Genomic DNA, 14,839 nt, shown 5'->3' with positions numbered 1-14,839 from the left:
AAATGGCCATCATAGCGGCCGCCATTGGCGTCCCTGCTTTAGCCGTGATAGGCTACGTAAATATATAGCCTATCACGGGCTAGCATAGGGACGCAAATGGCAGCCGCTACGACGGCCGCCATTTGCGTAGGGATGGTAGGGTTGGCAGAGAATTTCTCCACGAATCTTCGAGAGGCCGAGTGCCAACGCATTCGGCCCCCCGAAAGTGTTGGGGAAATTCTCCACCGGCCCCCCGCCCCCCCCGGGATGGGACTTACCTTCGGCAAATGTCCCTCTCGGCGGCGGGTCCCGGCAGCGGTTCAGCGGCGTTTCCTCGGAGGTGGGGGTGGCGGCCGGTCTCCCGACCGGCTGCCGCCGCCATTGCAAAAAAAAAAAGTAAAGTAAAAAAACACAGACACACACCCGTGATAGGCTATGTAACGATTTACGTAGCCTATCACGGCTAGATTTCCAAAGTCAGCCGTGATAGGCTACGTAAATCATCATGTAGCCTATCACGGGTGACTTTGGAAAAAAAAAAAGCGCGTATGCAAATGGCGGCGCCCATGGGGCACCGCCATTTGCGTTCCTTATTTTGGCACGTCTAGTCTACGTAAAGATTTACGTAGACTACGGCGAAAATAAGGGAACGCTATTTGCTAAATCTTTACGTAGACTATTTGCTAAATCTTTACGTAGAAAATAAGGGAACGCTAAATCTTTACGTAGACTAGACGTGCCAAAATAAGGAACGCAAATGGCGGCGCCCCATGGGCGCCACCATTTGTGTACACGCTTTTTTTTTTTCAAAGTCACCCGTGATAGGCTACATGATGATTTACGTAGCCTATCACGGCTGACTTTGGAAATCTAGCCGTGATAGGCTACGTAAATCGTTACGTAGCCTATCACGGGTGTGTGTGTTTGTTTGGTTTTTTTACTTTTTTTTCGCGGCCGGGGAGACGGGGCGCTCCTACCCGGCCTGAATTTTGCCGGCGAGGGATGGGGCGCCTCCCCCCCAGCCTGAATTTCGGCTGGGTGAGGCGGGGTGCCTCCCCCCCCTTGCCTGAACTTTGGTGGGAGAACCAAAGCGCCTCCCCCCCACCGCGAAGCATGCTGCGGGACGAGGTAAGTCCCTTTCATCCATCCCTAAGGGATGGCAGAGAATTCCGCTACGGATTCCAGTGAGGCCAGATTCTTTAGAATTCGGCCCCCTGGAATCCGTGGCGGAACGGCCTCCTGCCCCCCCGCCCCCTTCACGGAATTCCCCTGGGATGGCACTTACCTGGGGCGGTGGTGGTTCCGGTGGCGGCGGTGGCTCCGGCGGCTGGTCTCCTGGCCGGTCGCGGCCGGGCTCCTACCGCCACCATTGCCATCCTTGCACCCGTGATAGGCTACGTAAGAATTTACATAGCCTATCACGGCTACCCCCCCCAAAAAAACATCCAGCATACGTAAATAGTGGCGGCTATTGCGGCCGCCATTTGCGTTCCCTATTTTTCACCATTCTAGCCTACGTAAATATTTACATAGGCAATTACGGCGAAAAGAAATGGGGAACGCAAATAGCGTAGTGGGCACTATTTGCATTCCTTTATTTTTCGCCGTTCTAGAAGTGCCCACTACGTTCTATAGTGCCCACTACGCTATTTGCGTTCCCCTTTTTTTCGCCATTTTATCTTACATAACTATTTACGTAAGATAAATCGGCAAAAAATAGGGAACGCAAATGGTGGCCGCCGTAGCCGCCACCATTTGCGTATGCTGGGGTTTTTTTGGGGGGGTAGCTGTGATAGGCTACGTAAATTCTTACGTAGCCTATCATGGCTGCCTGGATGGATGCTAATGGCAGCCACTTCAGCAGCCGCCATTTGTGTCCGCAGCAGCCTGTTCGCAGCCGGAAATTCAGCTGCGGATGGCCGTGGCCTGGCCGCGGAGCGGAGCCGGCCATCGAGGATTCCGGCGGGAGGGACGGAGCGCCTCCCCCCCACCGCGAAAGATTCTGCAAAAAGGTAAGTGAGTTCCGTACATCCAGAGCTGCCGCTGCCACGTCATCCACCACCGGAGCCGCCGCCGCTGCCACATCTGCCACCAGGTAGATCTGTCCTGGGGGGATTCCGCGGGGGGGGGGGAGGCTGTTCTGCCACAGATTCCAGGGGGCAGTATTCTCACTGTTGTCCAATTCTCTGCCATCCCTAGGGGAGTGGTGGTTTTGCGGGTGGACGTCTGGCCACTGGGATGCAAATGGCATCCGCTACGCAGACGCCCTTTGCGTCCCAGTGGCTGGAAGTCTGCCAGCGGCCAGAGCCGGCCGGCATCTCCACGGACTTGCTGCAGAGCGGAGCCGGCCAGGGCCGGTGAGGATTCCAGGGGAGAGGGACAGATCGCCTCCCCACCCCTGCGGACCCCCGCGGACCCAAGGTAAGGGGGTTTCACACACCCCTACTGCGGCCCGGTTCCTAACAGGCCACGGACCAGTACCAGTCTGCGGCCCAGGGGTTGGGGACCCTTGCTATATGTGATGAAGGTACCCCCTTCAGGCTCAGCCAGCCAGGTATCGCCTCAGGAGCATTGCCAGCACATGCAGCAGCATCACGGGGGCAAAGCTAATTCCACACATTCCTAGAGGTCCCTTCATGCGCTCTAAAGTCAACACCTGAAGAAGACTTATAGCTAATTCTGAAGTGTAAGCATATCATCTCTTTGTATGATTGAAAGAAGAGAGAGAAACGGGGAGCGTGCCAGGCCAAGGCTCCTGCAGGATTGTTCCTGTAATGCTAAATGATGGATACATCTCAGGCCGCTGTTTCACGCTGTATTTGTCTCATATTAAATATGAATGTATTTGTCTCCTATTAAAGGAAAGGGTTCATATTATGATAGTGAGCAAGCCAAATAAATGAGCTATCTCCACGGGTTATTGGTGACATGCCCCCTCAGATAATTTCTGAAACATTAACTTCAGATATTTCCCTAGAACCCCAAAAGCACATTTGCACATATTGATGTCATAATTTTAGAATATACAGAACTGCCTTATTCTGAACAGACCAATGATCCAACTAGGCCAGGCATATTAGCCTTGACTACCCATGGCTCTCCAGGGCTTCAGGAAAAAGTCTTTGCCAGACTGGCTGTATGTGATCCTTTAATCACAGATGTTGGAGGCTGAAAATGAAACTTCTGAAGCTCAAAACCAGCACATTTTTAGTGAGCTACATTACACAAGATTTCATTCACACCTACAGTATTAAAATGTTTAATATTTTTAAAAATCTGTATATGCTAAAAACATTGTAAAATTTTCCAATTATGTCAGTCAAGTAAGAGCAGGTGGAAGATAAACTCCAGTAATAAATAAATAAATAAATAAATAACAACAACTGGTTGGATCCAAATTAAAGCGTGTGCAACTCGACTGCCAGAAACAGACTTCCCTGCCCCTCCTTCCCATGGCAGCCCCTCCATCCTCCTGAAAATGCTATACAGAGGGCCAGGGAATCTTGCTGAATGTGTAGGCTGACCATATGTACCGTTTTAAATGGGACAGCACCATTTTTTTATTTCCCGACCATCCCGTCATTTAATATAAATGTCAATTTTGTCCCCCCCTTCATGGATCATTGCCTTGTTGTGGCGAAGGGGCTTGCGTAACTCAGTGAAGCCATAAGCTATGCCGTGCAGGGCCACCCGGGACGGACAGGTCATGGCAGAGAGTTCTGACAAAATGTGGTCCACTGGAGAAGGAAATGGCAACCCACTCCAGTATTCTTGCCAAGAAAACCCCATGGAACGTATCACAAGGCTAAAAAAGATGACGCCAGAAGATGAGCCCCTCAGGTCGGAAGGTGTCCAATCTACCACTGCGGAAGAGCAGAGGGTATTTCCAAGTAGCACCAGAAAGAGTGAAGCGGCTGGGCCAAAGCTGAAAGGACAGTCAGCTGTGGATGTGTCTGGTGGTGAAAAGAAAATCCGATGCTGTAAAGAACAATATTATTTAGGAACCTGGAATGTCAGATCAATGAATCAGGGTAAGCTGGACGTGGTCAAACATGAGATGGCAAGATTGAACATCGACATCTTGGGAATCAGTGAACTAAAATGGACAGGCATGGGCGAATTTAATTCAGGTGACCATCATATCTACTATTGTGGGCAAGAATCCCTTAGAAGAAATGGAGTAGCACTCACAGTCAACAAAAGGGTGGGAAAAGCAGTACTGGGGTACAATCTTAAAAATGATAGAATGATCTCAGTACGAATCCAAGGCAAACCATTCAACATCACAGTAATTCAAGTCTATGCCCCAACCACTGATACCGAAGAAGCTGAGGTTGATCGGTTCTATGAAGACCTACAACACCTTCTAGAAGTAACACCAAAAAAAGATGTCCTCTTCATCATAGGGGATTGGAATGCTAAAGTAGGAAGTCAAGAAATCACTGGGATAACAGGCAGGCATGGCCTTGGTGTACAAAATGAAGCAGGACAAAAGCTAATAGAGTTTTGCCAAGAGAACACGCTGATCATAGCGAACACTCTTTTCCAACAGCACAAGAGACGACTCTACACATGGACATCACCAGATGGTCAATATCGAAATCAGATTGATTATGTCCTTTGCAGCCAAAGATGGAGAAGCTCTATACAGTCAGTCAAAACAAGACCTGGAGCTGACTGTGGCTCAGATCATGAGCTGCTTCTTGCAAAATTTTGGCTTAAATTGAAGAACGTAGGGAAAACCACTAAACCATTCAGGTATGACCTAAATCATATTCCTTATGAATATACAGTGGAGGTGAGGAATAGATTTCAGGGATTAGAACTGATAGACAGAGTGCCTGAGGAACTATGGACGGAGGTCCGTAACATTGTTCAGGAGGCAACAACAAAATCCATCCCAAAGAAAAATGCAAGAAAGCCAAGTGGCTGTCTGATGAGGCCTTACAAGTAGCTGAGGAAAGAAGGGAAGCAAAAAGCAAGGGAGAAAGGGGAAGATATATCCAACTGAATGCAGAGTTCCAGAGAATAGCAAGGAGAGACAAGAAGGCCTTCTTAAATGAACAATGCAAGGAAATCGAGGAAAACAACAGAATGGGAAAGACTACAGATCTCTTCAAGAAAATCGGAGATCTCAAGGGAACGTTTTGTGCAAAGACAGGCATGATAAAGGACAAAGAAGGCAGGGACCTCACAGAAGCAGATGAGATTAAGAAAAGGTGGAAAGAATACACAGAAGAACTATACAGGAAAGATCTGTATGTCCCTGATAGCCATGATAGTGCGGTCACTGAACTTGAGCCGGACATCCTAGAGAGTGAAGTCAAGTGGGCCTTAAGAAGCATTAGTAACAACAAATCTAGTGGAGATGACAGTATTCCAGCTGAGCTATTTAAGATCCTAAAAGATGATGCTGTTAAAGTGCAGCATTCAATATGACAACAAATTTGGAACACTCAACAATGGCCGCAAGACTGGAAAAGGTCAGTTTACATTCGAATTCCAAAGAAGGGCAATGCCAAAGAGTGTTCAAACTACCGCACAATTGCGCTCATTTCACATGCCAGCAAGGTGATGCTCAAAATCCTACAAGCTAGGCTTCAGCAGTATGCGAACCGAGAACTACCAGAAGTACAAGCTGGGTTTCGAAGAGGCAGAGGAACTAGAGATCAAATTGCCAACATTTGCTGCATCATGGATTGCCAACAAGAGAATTCCAGAAAAACGTCTATTTCTGCTTCATTGACTACGCTAAAGCCTTTGATTGTGTGGATCACAACAAACTGTGGCAAATTCTTAAAGTGATGGGAGTACCAGACCACCTTACCTGTCTCCTGAGAAACCTGTACGAGGGTCAAGAAGCAACAGTAAGAACCAGACATGGAACAAGCGAGTGGTTCAAAATTGGGAAAGGAGTACGACAAGGCTGCATATTGTCACCCTGCTTATTTAACTTATATGCAGAGTACATCATGAGAAATGCCAGGTTGGATGAATCAGAGGTCGGAATTAAGATTGCTGGGAGAACTATCAACAACCTCCTATATGCAGACGATACCACCCTAATGGCAGAAAGCGAAGAGGATCTCAAGAGCCTCTTGTTGAGGGTGAAAGAGGAGAGTGCAAAAGCTGGTTTGAAACTCAACATTACAAAAACTAAGATCATGGCATCCGGCCCCATCACTTCCTGGCATATAGAAGGGGAAGAAATGGAAGCAGTGACAGATTTTACTTTCTTGGGCTCCAAGATCACCGCAGATGGTGACTGTAGCCATGAAATTAAAAGACGCTTGCTCCTTGGGAGGAAAGCTATGGCAAACCTAGACAGCATAGTAAGAAGCAGAGACATCACCTTGCCGACAAAGGTCCATCTAATCAAAGCTATGGTTTTCCCAGTAGTAATGTATGGCTATGAGAGCTGGACTATAAGTAAGGCTGAGCACCGAAGAATTGATGCTTTCGAACTGTGGTGCTGGAGAAGACTCTTACGAGTCCCCTGGACTGCAAGGAGGTCAAATCAGTCAATCCTAAAGGAAATCAACCCTGAGTGCTCATTGGAAGGACAGATACTGAAACTGAAGCTCAACTATTTTGGCCACCTAATGTGAAGAGAAAACTCTCTGGAAAAGACCCTGATGCTGGGAAAGACTGAAGGGGAAGGAGAAGGGGACGGCAGAGGATGAGATGGCTAGATAGCATCACCGATGCAATGAATATGAACTTGAGCACACTCCGGGAGAGAGCGCAGGACAGGAAGGCCTGAGGTGCTATGGTCCATGGGGTCACAAAGAGTCGTACACGACTGAACAACAACAATTTTGTCCCGTTTTTAATTTTTTGTAAAAAACTGAACGCGTTTATCATAAGGCTCTATGCTAATCAATGCATGCAGTGAAACTACTAGTGTGACGGAAGAGGAAGTTCCATTTACTTTATCCAATCAGGGCCAGGCTTCTTGAGCTAGTGACGATCAGACGCCACCCCCTTGCTTGTCTGCAGTGGCAGGGAATTCAAGAGGCGGTTGCTAAGCCCCATTCAGTGTGTGGGAGCCAGGAGGGTGAGTCTTACTGTTATTTCTACCATCATTCCACCCATAGAGATTCTTTCTGCCCTACATTCAGTTTGATTCGGACTTTGCAGACTCATATTTCGGTTCAACAGGCTGTTAGCTATTTTTTTATTACAGCGGAACTCTCTGCTGTAATAAAAACGCCGTCCCGTTTTTGTCATCTGAATATCCCGTTTTTGTCTCAAGGAAATATGGTCAGCCTATGAATGGGGTGAGGGCATACCTGAAAATTGGGCAGAGTCACCTTCCATAAGCAGAACCCTTCTATTCACAGAACGCAGATCCTGAATCAAACCCAATAATAACTTCATATTCATTTAATTTATTATATTTTTATATCCATCCCCATAGCCGAAGCTCTCTGGACAGGTCACAAAAATTAAAAACCATTAAAAATACAATATACGAAGTACAAAACCATTTACATAAAAACGCAAACTGATAGCACACAGAGAGACAACATATATCTAAAAACAATTTTTAAACAATCAACCAAAGACAATCTAGGACCTGAGTGAAAACTCATTATATGCTGCCAAATGCCTGAGAGAAGAGGGCAGTTTTAACCTGGCACCGAAAAGATAACAGTGTTGGCACAGGTAGGCCTCATCAGGGAGATCATTCCACAATTGGGGGGCCGCCACCAAGAAGGTCCTCTCCCTTGTTGCCACCCTCTGAGCCTCCCTCAGAGTAGGCATCTAGAGTATGGCCATAGATGCTGAACGTAGCATATACGTTGGTTCATACCGGACAGGTACTCCATCAGGTATTGTCGTCCTGAGCCATGTAAGGTCAAAACCAGCACCTTGAAACAGGCTCGGAATATACAGGCAGGCAGTGCAAGCGGGCCGGAATCAGTGTTACATGTTCAGACCTTCTTGTCCCTGTTATCAATCTGGCCACTGCATTTTGCACAAGCTGCAGCTTCTGAACCCTCTTCAAAGGCAGCCCCACGTAGAGTACGTTGCCATAATCTAACTTGGAGGTTACCAGAGCATAGACAACTGAAGCCAAGTTATCCCTATCCAGATAGAGCTGTAGCTGGGCCACCAACCAAAGCTGGTAGAAGGCACTCCATGCCACTGAAGCTACTTGAGCCTCAAGTGACAAAGGTGGCTCCAGGAGGACCCCCAAGCTACGAACCTGCTCCTTCAAGGGGAGTGCAACCCCAACCAGAACAGGTTGACCACCCTCCATCCAGTCAGGAGAACTACCCACTAAAAGCATTTCAGTCTTGCCTGGATTGAGTTTCATTTTATTAGTCCTCATCCAGTCCATTGTCACAGCCAAGTACTGATTTAGCACATCCACAATCTCACCTGAAGAAGATGAAAAGGAGAAATAGAGCTGCATATCATCAGCATACTGATGACAATGCACTCCAAAACTCTGGATGACTACAGTCAGTGGTTTCATGTAGATGTTGAATAGCATGGGGGACAAAACTGACCCATGCAGAACCCTGTACTGGAGAATCCATGGAGCTGAGCAATATTCCCCAAGCACCACCTTCTATAGTAGCGTGGGAGTGAAACCACTGCATTGACGTACCTCTCACCTCCAACTCAGACAGTCATCCCAGAAGGATACCATGGTCGATGGCATCCAAAGATGCTGAGAGACGAAGGAGAATCAACAAGGTCATACTCCCCATGTCTCTCCTGGCATAGGTCGTCATACAAAGCAACCAAGGCTGTTTCCATGCCAAAACCAGGCCTGAGCCCCGACTGAAATGGATCTAGATAATCAGTCTCATCCAAGTCTGTCTGGAGGTGGTTGGCAACCACCCGCTCAAGAACCTTGCCCAGGAAAGGAACATCTGCCACTGGCCTAAAATTATTAAGATTTTCCAGGTCCAAGGAGCGTTTCTTCAGGAGTGGTCTCTCCACTGCCTCTTTCTGGCAGCCCAGAACCACTCTCACTCACAAGGAGGCATTCATCACATCTTGGCCCAGCCAGCTGTTCTTTCCCTGCCAGTTTTTATAAGCCAAGAGGGTCAAAGATCTAATACGGAAGTGATTGTATGAACCTGTCCAACCACCTTGTCAATGTCCTCAAGCTGTACCAACTGAAATTCATCCAAGAAAACTGGACAAGGCTGTGCTGTGGATACCTCACCAGATTCACCTACTGTAACACTAGAGTCTAAGTCCTGGGTGATGCAAGACACTTACTTAGTAGTTGTAGGGATGAACCTTCAGAGAATAAAGTCCCAGCTTCAGGTGGTGTAAAATCCTCTTCCTTCAGTGTAGAGTCCTGCTGTAGAACGGCTAAATTTGTATAGAGTCCTGCTGTAGAACAGCTACATCTTGAAATCACACATACGCACAACCAAAACCAGAGGGAGTTGTGCTGACCATAAGAAATATTCCAAAATTCATATTGGTGTAATGATTACACTATTACACAGGGACAGTTGCAGCTTGATTGCAGCAGCGAAAAGGGCTGCTCAGAGAAATAGCTATGGCTGCCCCCTGTATAAGCAGCTGCTTGACTCTTAAGTGGGTTCAGGTAGTACCCTACATGACCTGGTGGAGAAAATAAGACAGAAAATAAAAGTAACTTGTTCATAAGAACTGTCCCCTACATTGCAATCCTACATGTGTCTACTCAGAAGTAAGCCCCGTTGAGTTCAATAGAGCTTACTCCCAGGTAAGTAGGCATGGGGTTGCAGCTTTAGGGCGCAATCCTATGCATGTTTAGGCAGAAAAGAAGTCCTACAACTTCCAGCATTCCCCAGCCATTTCCCATGCTAGTCCCTTGAACCACCTAGTCCCTTAAACCAGCAGGCAGGTCTGATGTGGAAAGGTTATAGGGGACTGTCACATAACAAGTTCCCACCTTGGTTTAAGGATGGTTTCCATGGCTGTTGCTCCCTGCAGTTCCTCTTTTGGCCAGAACTGGGTAGTAGTGCTCAGACACTAGCCTTCCTGAATGTTGTGTCCTCCAGATGTTCTGAAGTACAACTCCCATCAGCTGTCACCTGTTTGGCCAATAGTTAGGGATGATGGAAAATGTAGTCCAAAACATATGGAGGCCACAATGCTGGGGAAGGCTAAATCAGTTCAAGACCCCTTGTGGGCTTGTATCCTCTTAGTTATTTAATAACATTTGTTGAAGGATTCCTGGTGCCTGCCTATTATTTGGAACTCCAGTTTCAAAGTATATATTCATTTTTTAATTATTTATTTATTGCACTTATATCCTGCCTTTTTTCCTCTTGCAAGGAACCCAAGGTGGCTTACATTATCATCATCCTCTCCATTTTATCGTCACAACAGCAATCCTGTGAAGTAGGTTGGGCTGAGAGTCTGTGACTGGCTCAGTCACCCAGTGAGCTTCCATGGCTGAGTGGGGACTAGAACCCGGATCTCCCAGCTCCCAGTCTAACACTCAAACCACTACACCACACTGGCTATATACTGCACCTATTAAAACTATACACCAATAACCATAAAATATTAAATAGGTACAGTTGTAGGATATGTTTCTACTGTAGTGGTAGACAATATCTCCACTTCCTGCCTACTTTTAATTTCTTTTGTCCTTTGCAGTGTCTTCATTTCTCCATTACATCAATTTCCTTTAGAAACAAACAGGATTCCTTTTTTTAATAAAAAAAATCCCACAAATAGAAAGTTATTAAGTTCATTGAGGCGTTTATGAGATGCTTTATTATTCTTTCCCTTTTGCACATTGCCTGGGGCAGAGGTGACCATTGGTGGCTCTGTAGTACCATGATCTTTCATGGTAGTGCTGTATGCTTTATGATGAGAGATGTGAAGCATTAGCTGTCCAGCTGCTGCTTGAGCCTGCAGGCCTTATATATGAGCTGCTACCATGGCCAGCCACATTAAGAGCCATTGTGTTCTCTGAGAAGGGAGGCTATAAGGCTGCCAGAGGAGTACATTTTTATCTATACAATGCTTCCTCCTATTCATGTGACCTATCCACAGTCTTGCTTATTTTCCAGACATGTAATACTTTTCTCTGCTGCCTGTCAGTAGGGTGGTCAGGTGTCTTTCAAGCGCAGAAATTCTTGCCTGGAACCTGTATACATAGAATGCACAATTGTTGTTCAGTCGTTAAGTCATGTCCGACTCTTCATGACCCCATGGACCATAGCACGCCAGGCCTTCCTGTCCTCTGCTCTCTCCCGGAGTGTGCTCAAGTTCATATTCATTGCATCGGTGATGCTATCTAGCCATCTCATCCTCTGCCTTCCCCTTCTCCTTTTGCCTTCAATCTTTCCCAGCATCAGGGTCTTTTCCAGCGAGTTTTCGCTTCGCATTAGGTGGCCAAAATATTTGAGCTTCAGCTTCAGTATCTGTCCTTCCAATGAGCACTCAGGGTTGATTTCCTTTAGGATGGACTGATTTAACCTCCTTGCAGTCCAGGGGACACAGTTTGAATGAAAGCATCAATTCTTCGCTGCTCAGCCTTCCTTATAGTCCAGCTCTCACAGCCATACGTTGCTACTGGGAAAACCATAGCTTTGATTATATGGACCTTTGTCGGCAAGGTGATGTCTCTGCTTCTTACTATGGTGTCTAGGTGTGCCATACCTTTCCTCCCAAGGAGCAAGCATCTTTTAATTTCATGGCTACAGTCACCATCTGCGGTGATCTTGGAGCCCAAGAAAGTAAAATCTGTCACTGCTTCCATTTCTTCCCCTTCTATATGCCAGGAAGTGATGGGGCCAGATGCCATGATCTTAGTTTTTTTAATGTTGGGTTTCAAACCAGCTTTTGCACTCTCGACTTTCACCCTCAACAAGAGGCTCTTTAGATCCTCTTCGCTTTCAGAATGCACAATGCACTTGTGTTAATATCCTTTGTTTTAATGTGCCTACATATTTCAAGTCAATGCTAGATCCATATTTCGTTATGGAATTTTAATGATCCCCTAACTTAGTCAGTAAGTACCCCCAAATTATATAATACTGACTTGTTATCAGGGTGCCGCTACTACCCTAACTCAGGAATGTTGGCCTTTAGGCCAATTAATGACTCCGATATGGTGTCAGTGCCAAAATTACTACAAAGTAGGGATAGTCAAATCTGTCTGTTTCTGGTCTGTATGTATGCTTTTACCCATAACTCCATTCAGTTCCATTTCTACATTAATCTGTGAATTAGAAAAAAAATCTTTCAAAATACATATTTAAATGTGTATTTTATCCTAAATTACATGTTTAAATGTGTATTTTTCTCAAAACAATATTTAAAAGCACATTTTGACACATTTAAACAGAACTGTGTCACAACATTCAGTGAAGTGTAAAATCTGGCAGGCAGCTAAGTTTTGATCCACAGAGTAGCTCAAGATGTGTAGATCAGCTCATTTCATATTGAAATTTGTAAAGATTGAATTCCTCAAGCATCTTCACTACAAAGTGCCATTTTTATGAGGTGCCCAGTGTTGTAAAAAGGTCTGACAAGTCTCTGATACATGTGGAATAAATACACCATCAGGACTACAATGTACAGAAATTGTGACTCAAGAATTTTGTCAAGACAACTCACTGTGCATAACAAACACTCTCTTCCAACAACCTAAAAGACGACTTTATACATGGACTTCACCAGATGGTCGACACCGAAATCAGATTGACTACATCCTTTGTAGCCAAAGGTGGCAGACATCTATTCGTTGTTTATTCGGTCAGTCGCTTCCAACTCTTCGTGACTTCATGGACCAGCCCACGCCAGAGCTTCCTGTCGGCCGTCGCCACCCCCAGCTCCCCCAAGGTCGAGTCCGTCACCTCCAGAATATCATCCATCCATCTTGCCCTTGGTCGGCCCCTCTTCCTTTGGCCTTCCACTTTCCCTAGCATCAGCATCTTCTCCAGGGTATCCTGTCTTCTCATTATGTGGCCAAAGTACTTCAGTTTTGCCTTTAATATCATTCCCTCAAGTGAGAAGTCTGGCTTTATTTCCTGGAATATGGATTGGTTTGATCTTTTTGCAGTCCAAGGCACTCTCAGAATTTTCCTCCTACACCCACCTCCTACACAGTTCAAAAGTATCTATCTTCCTTCGCTCAGCCTTCCTTATGGTCCAGCTCTCGCAGCCATAGGTTACTACGGGGAATACCATTGCTTTAACTATGTGGACCTTTGTTGTCAGTGTGATGTCTCTGCTCTTCACTATTGTATCAAGATTTGTCATTGCTGTCCTCCCAAGAAGTAAACGTCTTCTGATTTCCTGGCTGCAGTCAGTGTCTGCAGTAATCTTTGTGCCTAGAAAGACAAAGTCTGTCACTGCCTCCACGTTTTCTCCCTCTATTTGCCAGTTCTCAATCAAGCTGGTTGCCATCATCTTGGTTTTTTTGAAGTTGAACTGCAACCCAGCTTTTGCACTTTCTTCTTTCTCCTTCATCATGAGGTTCCTCAGCTCCTCCTCGCTTTCAGCCATCGAAGTGATATCATCTGCATATCTGAGATTGTTAAAGTTTCTTCCAGCGATTTTAACTCCAGCTTCGGCTTCATCAAGCCCAGCACATCGCATGATGTCAGAAGCGACTGAACGAATAAAAACAAGATTTGGTCATGTAAAACTGACACATGTCAGAACGGTTACCAAGTCCAAATGTGCTGCTCTAACACAATTCCTTCTACTTTTATTGGAAGATTTGTGTCCTTGACATCTCCAGACACAACACTGCTAAAGACCTGTGGAAAGGCCATTCACCTCCTAGCCTAATCAACACTGTCGTTTTAACAGTAAGCATGCTGTAAATCATAGCAGTGGGAATACTGATACTTAGGGAGGGAGCTAACAGAGACCACGGGCAGGGGCAGGGAACACAGACCAAAAAGGAGCTACAGAGACCAGGAGGGAACTAACAGTATCTTTCAGATTCACAATATAAAAGACCTAAGGCCAGTAGTAACTCTGGTATCTTTTCTTCCCTAGTGCCTTGTCTGATTTCTGGTGATCCTGACTTACATCTGTTTTCCCTGCCTCAATAAGTAACTAATCGTTCCCATCCTTCTCTACTCCTCTGTGTGTGTGTGTTTAACTATTCTCCAGGTTGTCCACTGGCCTTGCAACAGCTACCAGTGCCCATATGTTTAGTGATAAAGCAGTAAAAAAGGCAGCTCTCAGGGCTTTCCAGACTATATTTTTAAATAACGAGTAGATTAGTTCCCTAGCTGATGCTAGGGAAAATGGAAGGCAAAAGGAAGAGGGGCCGCCGGCCAAGGGCAAGATGGATGGATGATATTCTGGAGGTGACGGACTTAACCTTGGGGGAGCTGGGGGTGGCGACGGCCGACAGGAAGCTCTGGCATGGGCTGGTCCATGAAGTCACGAAGAGTTGGAAGCGACTGAACAAATAAACAACAACAAAGATTAGTTTTACCTTAGCATTATGTTTACACAAGCTTTGACCTAGCACCAATAGCTCAATATCTGGATGGTGGTGATTGGCCTTGCTGCACAGGATAACTACGCTGGTGTTCATAACTTGTTTTCTACAAACACAGCAAGACAGGCATGGCAGTCCTGGGGCCAATCTATATGGATGATTTAATGCAGAGAGAGAGAGCACATCAGGGTTGTTCACGACAGATGACACTGTCGCCAGTCCATAGCCACCCTGCATCTTCCCCCTGGAAAAGGAGCGTTTTTGGAAAGTCATTTTAGTGTGTTGTTTTTCTGAAATGCGGCTCCAGAGCGGTTCCGCTGCAGTGTGCCTCATCCCCTGCATTAAATCCTGGGCATGCCTTTTTCTGTGACCTGGCAATGACCTGGTTCAGGGGTGTGGCCATCCCTTATTCCCTCTCCC

The sequence above is a fragment of the Heloderma suspectum genome, chromosome 3, assembly GCF_057233095.1.
Source record: "Heloderma suspectum isolate Gila_16-S chromosome 3, 16-S_ref, whole genome shotgun sequence".
NCBI lineage: Eukaryota > Metazoa > Chordata > Lepidosauria > Squamata > Helodermatidae > Heloderma > Heloderma suspectum.
This window is presented reverse-complemented; position numbering follows the sequence as displayed.